The 9,731-nt window shown below is 45.8% G+C and overlaps 1 long non-coding RNA gene across 5 annotated transcripts in view; it reads right to left on the minus strand.

Moving 5' to 3' along the window:
- The window catches only part of LOC129557636 (uncharacterized), a 129,642-nt gene that overhangs the window by 58,153 nt on the left and 61,758 nt on the right, over nucleotides 1–9,731 (minus strand). For 3 of the 5 annotated variants that reach the window (XR_016037832.1, XR_016037834.1, XR_016037833.1), the window contains exon 1: nucleotides 7,780–8,223. The exons of the other annotated variants lie outside the window; for them this stretch is intronic. This is a non-coding gene — a long non-coding RNA (uncharacterized LOC129557636). Of the gene's footprint in view, nucleotides 1–7,779; nucleotides 8,224–9,731 lie in introns of those variants that run through there. 5 annotated transcript variants of the gene reach the window in all.

Consider the following 9,731-nt stretch of genomic DNA (forward strand, 5'->3'; position numbering starts at 1 on the left):
GACTAACCCCGGTACAATGTGATACATTGTGGAAGGAACCACACAAGAGTATGAATGCCTAAGAGGATTCCTGGGGGGCCTTTGGGCCTGGCCACTACACTTCCCCTCCTTCTTCCTTGCTTTATTTTTCTCCATACCACCTATCACCAACTAACACATCATTACCTTATTTCACTTATCATCAGTCTCGACACAATAGAATACAAGAGCATAGAGATTTCTGCTTGTTTTGCTTGCTGTTGTATCATCAGCCCCTGGAACAGTGCTGGCATACAGTGGGGCTTCATTAAACATTCCTTCAGTGGTGAATAGTGGGCCACCCAGCTGCACCATTTTTACAAGAAATGAGCCTGAATTCCCTGCTAGAAAATCACTGCTCATGTGATTTTCACTTTTTTTTTGGTATAGATGATTTTATTTGCAAAGCAGAAGTAGAGACACAGATGTAAAGAACAAATGTATGGATAGCAAAATGGGAAGGGCAAGGTGGAAGGAACTGGGAGGTTTGGACTGACACATATTCACTATAGATATTATGTATAAAATAGATAACTAACCAGAACCTACTGTATAATACAGGGGACTTTACTCAGTGCTCTGTGGTGACCTAAATTGGAAGAAAATCCAAAAAAGAGGGGAGATATACATATATATAGCTGATTCACTTTGCTATACAGTGGAAACTAACACAACATTCTAAAGCCACTGCTGCTGCCATTTAGTAACGAAGTTATGTCCAACTCTTTGCAACCCCAAGGACTGTAGCCCACTAGGCTCCTCTGTCCATAGGATTTCCCAGGCAAGAATACTGGAGTGGGTTGCTATTTCCTTCTCCCCACTCTCGCTTCTTAAAAAAAAAATCTAGTACATGATTCTTACCATTTTATTTGTGAGGGAAAAATGAAATCCAGGAAGATTAAGGGTCTTCCTGCCTGGGGTCAGCAAATGGTGCCATGGATCAAGGACTGGTCACTGTGCCCTTGATCTGCACACCTCATCTTCCAGGGCCTCCCTACAGACCTGTGCAGCATATAACCTTATGGATAAGTCACAGTCCACACAGGGTGCTTCACTAATAATTCACAATACTTCCTATAATTAATAGCTTGTTTATATTATTAATAGTTTGTATGGCTTTCACCCAGGCAGCCAGGCACTGCAGAATGAAAGACGGAGCTGAAAGGGCCTGGAGAAAATTCACCACCCAAATGCTCTGACTCAATTCTCCTTTCCTGGAGAGGCAGTTTCATTTCACTCCAAAGAGAGCCTCAAGCCCAGGCTGCCCCTACTGGTGGTCTATACTCGGGTAACGGGGAGCAGTTGTCCCCACAGATGGGACACTTCAGGATGAACCAGTTCTGAACCACTATCCCCTCCCCCACCAAAAAAATATTACCACGCATTTAGCAGCTTGAAAAAGAAAAAAGAAACCCCATTGTAACCCCAGCCCCAGGGCTCCGAGCTCCCTGTGCTGGACAACAGAGTCCTAAGGTGTCCTGGAGAAGGAAATGGCAACCCACTCCAGTACTCTTGTACTTGATTCTCCAGTACTGGAGAATCCCATGGACAGAGGAGCCTGGGGGGCTACAGTCCGTGGGGTTGCAAGAGTCAGACACGACTGAGGGACGAAGCACACAGCGTCCACGGAGGGATCTGGGCTAATCTTAGAATGGCTTCCTAGGCAATCCTCTGTCTCCTCCTTCAGGGAGGGGGCCTGGGACCACAAAAGCCCCTTTCCCCTCAACTCCTACCAAGGTGCTAAAATGTTAACAATACACACATATGCGTGTGGGACTGGAAGATTGGGATTGACATATATATACCACTAAATATAAAATGGATAACTAATAAGACCAACTATATAACACAGCGAACTCTACTTAATGCTCCTTAAAGACCTAAATGGGAAAATAATCTAAAAAAGAGTGGTATATGTATATGTATAACTGATTTACTCTGCTATATGCCTGAAACACAACACTGTAAATCAAGTAGACTCCAATAAAATTTTTCAAAAATTAAAAAAAAACAACCAATACACACACATACATTCAATTCAGTTGATCAACCACCTCACCTCTGAAAACCAATGGAAGGATAGCAACAAAGATGCCAGTTACAGGTCCATATGCAATTCCTACCCCCTACTCTAGTGAAAGTGAAAGTCGCTCAGTTGTGTCTGACTGTTTGCAACCCCATGGACTATATAGTCCCTGGAATTCTCCAGGCCAGATTACTGGAGTGGGTAGCCTTTCCCTTCTCCAGGGGATCTTCCCAGCCAAGGATCGAACCCAGGTCTCTCACACTGCAGGCAGATTCTTTACCAGCTGAGTCACAAGGGAAGCCCACGAATACTGGACTGGGTACCCTTTCCCTTCTCCAGGGCATCTTCCCAACTCAGGGATCGAACCGGGGTCTCCTGCATTTAGACAAACTCTTCACCAACTGAGCTGTGTACTCTTGACTGAATAAGGCAGAGGACAGAGAGGAGGACAGCAGGGCCCAAGGCCTCGCAGGAAGCAGTGAGGGGTTGACAACAGCATCGTGTTAGAGGGCAAACAGAGGTCAATAGCGTGATGGCCAAGGGCAAAGAAGGGTGGGTAGCCAGCTGCTCCCCGCCCCTCTCCAGCTAGGTCTTGTCAAGGCAACCCACTCCTGGGGCTTCCCTGGTGGCTCAGCGGTAAAGAATCCATCTGCTGATGCAGGAGATAGGGGTTTGATCCCTGATCCAGGAGGATCCCCTGTGCTGCAGAGCAGCGAAGCCCGTGCAGCACAACTCCTGAGCCTGTGCTTTAGGGCCTAGGAGACACAACTACTGAAGCCTACATGCCCCGGAGCCTGGGCTCCATGAGAGAAACCACCGCGGTGAGAAGCCCACGCGCCACAACCAGAGAGGAGCCCCCATAGCAACGAAGGCCCAGCACGGCCAAAAGTAAACACAATTATAAAAGAAAAAGACAAGAGAACCCACGCCTCCGCCCTGCCCGCAGTTGTGAGGGGAGGCACCCAGATCAGCTGCCGGGCCCTGGCACTCTCCTCGTCACTGATCATCTACCTCCATCTCTTCCACCCTCTTTGAACCCAGCTTTGCCTTCCTGCGTGCTCTCTCTCATATTTCTCTAGGACTGCCATAACAGAATACCATACACTGGGTACTTAAACGACAGAACTTTATTTTCTCACAGTTCTAGAGGCCAGAAGTCCAAGATCATGGTGCCAGTGGGGTGGTTTCCTCCATGGCTTGCAGACGACAGTCCTCATGCTCACATGGTCTTTTCTCTGTGTGTATGGACCCCTGGTGTTCCTTTCTCTTCTTATAAAGACATCAGTTATATTGCATTAGGACCCCACCTCTCTAATCAATCTTTAACACATACTCAGCATATATTTGTATAAGAATTATGACTTTAGCTTTTTTTAAAAATTATGCTTTGAAAATGTATCTAAGTCCACAGTTTACATGTTTCTACTATATTCAGTTCAGTTCAGTCGCTCAGTCGTGTCCGACTCTTTGCGACCCCATGAATCACAGCACGCCAGGCCTCCCTGTCCATCACCAACTCCTGGAGTTCACTCAAACTCATGTCCACAGAGTCGGTGATGCCATCCAGCCATCTCATTCTCTGTCGTCCCCTTCTCCTCCCACACCCAATCCCTCCCAGCATCAGAGTCTTTTCCAGTGAGTCAACTCGTCGCATGAGGTGGCCAAAGTATTGGAGCTTCAGCTTTAGCATCAGAGTAGCCTTTAAGGGCTGTTGTTGCATGCATGCTCAGTCGCTCAGTTGTGTCCGACTCTTTGTGACCCTATAGAATTGTAGCCTGCCAGGTATGTAGCTCTGTCCATGGGATTCTCCAGGCAAGAATACTTAAGTAGGTTGCCCCCCTCCAGGGGATCTTCCTGACCCAGGGATCGAACCCCCATCTCCTGTGCCTCCTGCATTGCAGGCAGATTCTTTACCCATTGAGCCGCTTGGGAAGCCCTAACACAAATTCAACAAGGACAACTCTCTCAGGGTGATATTTCAGATCTATCCTATGCTTCTCTCCTCTTGTCCTCTCAACCAGACTCCATTAGGAATTTTTTGTAGAGTGGGCGTCCTCTGCCTGAGGCTCTCCACATCTGTCAGATCAAGGACCAAGCACTGTCACACTTGTCCCCAAAGGATCCTGCAGGGACTCTTCCTCAGCAAATAAATCCAACCTCTTTTGTTCTGTCCACTGGAAGTTTCACTATTTACCATATTAGTTAAATAATTCACATGTTTTGTGTGTATTGCCAAAAACACTTTAGAATTACTGATTAATTTGCTGAGTATCTTATGAACTCAATCTATATTATATTCAAGGTCATGTATTAGATTGCATTCCAGACCTGGGATTCAGGTTCTGGCCCCATAATCAGACTCCTGGGACAAACTGCTATTTCACATCCACCCACCCACCCCATTTATATGAAACTTTGCCCCTGGCAAATGTCAAAGAAGAACATCCAATTTCTCTTATCAATCGATCCAAGCAAACACAATGGGCTTGCTTTTCCCCAGAGCTGAAGTCACCTCCTGGCCAGCAGTTGAGTGTTAGTCTCTGGATCAGGGTGCTGAGCTGAAACCCAAGGCCAAGCAAGAATGAGTGAGAATGTGGAGACATCAGTTTTTGTCACCTGTGGTGAACTGGGACAGCACTCATTTTTGGAAGGACAGAGAAAGGTTTGCCAATCAGAAGAAATGCTGTCTCCAGGCAGGTGGGGTCCCGTGGATGTTTTCGCCACCTGTGCTGCTCTCCTCCCCCCAGCCCCTCTCAAGGCCCTCTGGGCAGAAGGCTCTGCTGGCAGTCAGCCAGCTCCTCCAGTTTTGATGTGCTCTCAGAGGGGATAACTTCAGATCTCGAGCCGTATCTAGCAAACTCACTTTCAAACAGAGGAGGAGATCTGCCAAACCAGCAGGAAAAGCCAGTCCTCATCCCCTCCTCCAGTCAAAACCTAGCCAGGTAATTCCAGTTCCTAAGTGACACAGGATATCAGAGAAAGTGTTTAGACCACCAGACATCTTGGAATGTAAGTCCCAAGAGAGCAGGGATTTATCTTTTGCTTATCACCATATTTCTAGCACCAGAACAGTGTGTAGGCACTCAATAAATTCTGACAACCCAAGAGGTTCTGTGATTAGCTCAAGTTTGCCCAAGCAGTGTCAGAGTTAAACCTAGAACTCAGAAACAGGGAAAGAAAAGAATAATTGTTGAGTCTTACTATGTGCATGAAATAACTCTCTATGAAATAAAATGTATCAAATATAAAAGTTGGTTGTGGGACTTGCCTGGTGGTAAAGTGGCTGAGAATCTACCTTGCGAAGTAGGGGACGTGGGTTCAATCCCTGATCAGGGAACTAAGATCCCACGTGCTACCGGTCAACTAAGTCCTGTGCCACAAGTACTGAGCCTGTGCAGTCCGGCGCCTGGGCACCACAGCTGAGAAAGTTGGTGTGCCACAAGGAAAAGCTCCTACATGACGTAACAAAGATCCAATGTATTGCAACTAAGACCTGACGCAGCCCAATAAATAAGAAAATGTAAACCTTAAAAAAAAATTTAAATTGATGTGCCATGGATAATATTTGCATAGTAATGATTTATTCAACAAATATTTATTGAGGACCTTTCCTATGCCAGGCCCGTATCTGGCTCTGGGGACGTATCAGGGAACAAAGGCAAGCTGCTTCCTCTCATGTAACTCATGTTCTAGTTGGGTAGACGCCTGTATTTAAAAAAGAATGAGGTTAGTTTCATCTTGCATCCTTGTTCAACAGACCAAGTAAATAAATACACCTACTGCATTATCTGGAAGAATGCTCACTACATGTTCACTGTGGTTATTCCAAAGAGTGACTTCTTGCTCTCTTTTGAGTATATTTTTTCAAATCTCCTAACATTTTATAAAGTATATATTATCTGTGCAAAACATTAAAACTGCTTTGTAAAGAGAAATCACACTGCTTTCTGTGTAGAGCAGAAAGCACTAGCTGGGGTGGGAGGTGAAAGGCCAGATAGCAGGCCATTGCAGTTATCCAAGCTAGACAATGGTTTTAAACTGGGACCAAAAAAAAAACCCTGCAGCTTCCCTGGTGGTCCAGTGGCTAAGATGATTCTGCACTTCCAATGCAGAGGGCCCAGGTTCATGCCCTGGTCAGGGAACTAGATCCCACATGTTGCAACTGAGACCTGATACAACCAAATAAACATTTTTTAAAAACTGGGAAGACTTGGTATATATTGTGGAATTAGAATTGACAGAACTCGTTGGAGGGTTGAGTGTACAGGGGAAAGGAAAGGAAGGTGGGAGGGTGACCACCTAGGTTACCATCAAGAACCATTCAGTATCTGAAGATAATATTTATTGAGATGGTATAAACTGGAGAAATTTCAGATTCGGGGTAACACTTTATTTTAGGTTTTTCAGGGGTAATATTTTTAAAAATCCACTCATCGGGTCCTAAAAGTTTTGAAGACTCCAAGTAAAACACAAATAAACGTCTCAAGGATGACATTACTCTGTAAACCTCTACTGGTCAGTATTGGTTAATTCCACACTGTCCCCTGGCAGTGAGACCCAAGACAAGAAAAGAACTCCTAGACAAATAACAAAGTAGAACATCATTCATTTTTCCTTTCATTCACTGACTCACTAGTAGAGTGTCTGTTATGTGTCAGACATACTGGCTAAACAAGGAAGAGTCACAGTGACATTGCAGGCTCTGGAAACACAGAGGAGGGTACCTAAGACACAATTGTGGGAACAGAGTGGTTCCAGAAAGGACTCTGGAAATGATCACATCCCACGTGTAAGAGGATGAGAAGGAGATAGCTGTGTGTTCTACCCATGATGCAGTGCTCAGTCGCTTCAGTCATGTCCGCCTCTTTGTGACCCCATGGACTGTAGCCCACCAGGCTCCTCTGTCCATGGGATTCTCCAGGCAAGAGTACTGGAGTGGGCTGCCATGTCCTCCTTCAGGAGGTCTTCCCGACCCAGGGATCAAACCTGGGTCTCCTAAGTATCCTGTGCCACAGGCAGATTCTTTTTGTTGTTGTTGTTGGCAAAGTAATGTCTCTGCTTTTTATTTTTTTTTAATTCATTTTATTGGAGGCAAATTATCTTACATTAATATATTGGTTGGTTTTGCCATACATTGACATGAATTCGCCCCGGGTGTACATGTGTTCCCTTTCTTGAACCCCCCTCCCACCTCCCTCTTCCCCATATCCTCCCTCCAGGTCATCCCCGTGCACCAGCCCCAATCATCCCGTATCATGCGTCGAACCTGGACTGGTCACTTATGATAAAATACATGCTACAATGCCATTCTCCCCAATCATCCCACAGGCAGATTCTTTACCACTGAGCCACTGGGGAAGTGCCAAGATGACTGCATAAAAAATTACTCCAAGATATACTGGCTTAAACTCATGCCCGCATCTTTTATACTTGCAGGTTCTGTGGACCTGGAATTCAGACAAGGCACAATGGGGACACACTTTGTCTCTGCTGTGTGGTGTCTGGGGACTCAGCTGGAAGACTCTGAGGCCGGGGCTGGGGCTGGAATCTGAAGACCTCTCCCTTGTCCAGTGGTTAATGCTGGAGGCCTCAGTTCCTCTTTATGTGGTCTCTGCTTGGGCTAGTTTGAATTTCCTCAAAATAAGACATAGTCCCCCAAGCAAGAATCCCCAAACAAGGGAGTTAGGAGAGAGTTAGATCCTTTTTATGACTTAAACATGAAAATCATCTCTTACCTGGTGTGCCCAATTCTCTTTTACCACCTCCCAGGACCTGGAGAAGGACAGATTTCTGGGACACCTTAATATTTTCTGTTTGGCTATGCTGAGCCTGTTTACTTGACTGAAAAGATAGGGCAGAGATACCAGCTTTGCTGGGAGTTGGAGCAGGCGCCCTTCTATGCCGGAACACGCTAAGCGCGCTGGTTGATAAGGCTGCAGCTCTCTAAGTGTATAATTGCATTCTGAGTGTACGAGGAAGGGCCACACTGTCAGTGCAGCAGGTTCAGGGCAACGGTCAACAACCAACATAATTCCCTTTGCCTCACATGGATTCTTCCAGTGTGGCTTCATGAGTGCTTCTCAGATTTAGCATCGCTGCCATTTTGGACTGGATGATTCTGTGTTGTGGGTGGCCTTCCTGCTCATAATAGGATGTCTAACAGCATTCCCCGGCATATATGTAGCTGCTGCCGCTGCTGCTGTCACTTCAGTCGTGTCCGACTCTGTGCGACCCCATAGATGGCAGCCCACCAGGCTCCCCCATCCCTGGGATTCTCCAGGCAAGAACACTGGAGTGGGTTGCTATTTCCTTCTTCATGTGTGAAAGTGAAAAGTGAAAGTGAAGTTGCTCAGTCATGTCTGACTTGTAGCGACCCCATGGACTGCAGCCTACCAGGCTCCTCCATCCATGGGATTTTCTAGGCAAGAGTACTGGAGTGGCTTGCCATTGCCTTCTCCGATATATGTATCTGTACTCTATAAATGACTGCTTAGAATTAACTGAATGCTGGAGAATGTCTCTCATCCAGAAAAATGCCCTGTCAGATAGCCAGTCAGATCCCATCTCCTCTACCCTATTTTTGCAGGTCCTGTGCAAATGCCACTTCCTCCATGAAGACTTCCTTGATTGCCCCCACCTCTAGTTATAAATACTCTCCCACGCAACTCTGCCACTCTTTAGTTCATGTTCCTCTTTAACAACTGTCATTGTCCTAAGTATTTATAGATGTGTCTTATCTCCACTATTCACAAAGTACCAAGGTGGTCACTAGCTTACCCACAAAAATGATATTCTCTAGCAAGGATATTTGACATTTTCTGAAGCATATGCAAAATATGAAAGAACTTTCACAATTTGTATTCCTTTGAAATACACTACCAAAGTAAAATTTTATTTTAAAATGTATTAACAATATTTCTTGTACACTTAACAGGATCCAGGACCTGTCTGAGAAAAAACTTTACGGATCAACTCAGGTTGTTTTACTGTGACAACAACCCTGTGAAGTAGAAACTTTTCTACCCCATTTTACAGAGAAAGCACAGAGGGGTTAATCAACTCGCCGACTGGTCACACTGGGCTTCCCAGCTGGCTTAACGGTAAAGAAGTCGCTTGCAACGCAGGAGACCCAGCTTCAATCCCTGGGTGGGAAAGATCCCCTAGAGAAGGGAATGGGAACCCACTCCAGTATTCTTGCCTGGAGAATCCCATGAACAGAGGAAACTGGAGGGCTACAGTCCAGCAGGTCGCAGAGAGTCAGACACGAATGAAGCGACTTAGCACTCACTGGTTACATAGCTATGAAGTGGGCAGAGGTTAGATTTAAACCAGGTAGGCAGTCTCCTGTCTACTCTTCTAGCTATTTTAACCTATACTGGCTTTCAAGCAACTTCAAAACCTGCATCCCACTCAGTTCACAGCAGAAGTGCAGCTCCCAAAGCCTTTCTATATAGAATTCTCCAGCAATGGGTCACTAAGCTGAAGTCTCCGACGTCAGGGACCTAGGTTATGCATTCACTACGGTGCCCAAGGGGTAAGCCTCGGGCTTTGCATTAAACAAGCTTTCTATTTCTGCTAAAAGCAGAGATAGAGCAATGCAGAGAAGTTCTTCATGAAGTCTAACTTTAGTCATTTCCCAAGCCAACAGAAAAGGGGCATCTGCGGCCGAGGCTGCAATCCGTGACCA

This window comes from Moschus berezovskii, chromosome 7, assembly GCF_049115385.1.
Source record: "Moschus berezovskii isolate FMDL1 chromosome 7, NW_MosBer_1.0, whole genome shotgun sequence".
Lineage (NCBI taxonomy): Eukaryota > Metazoa > Chordata > Mammalia > Artiodactyla > Moschidae > Moschus > Moschus berezovskii.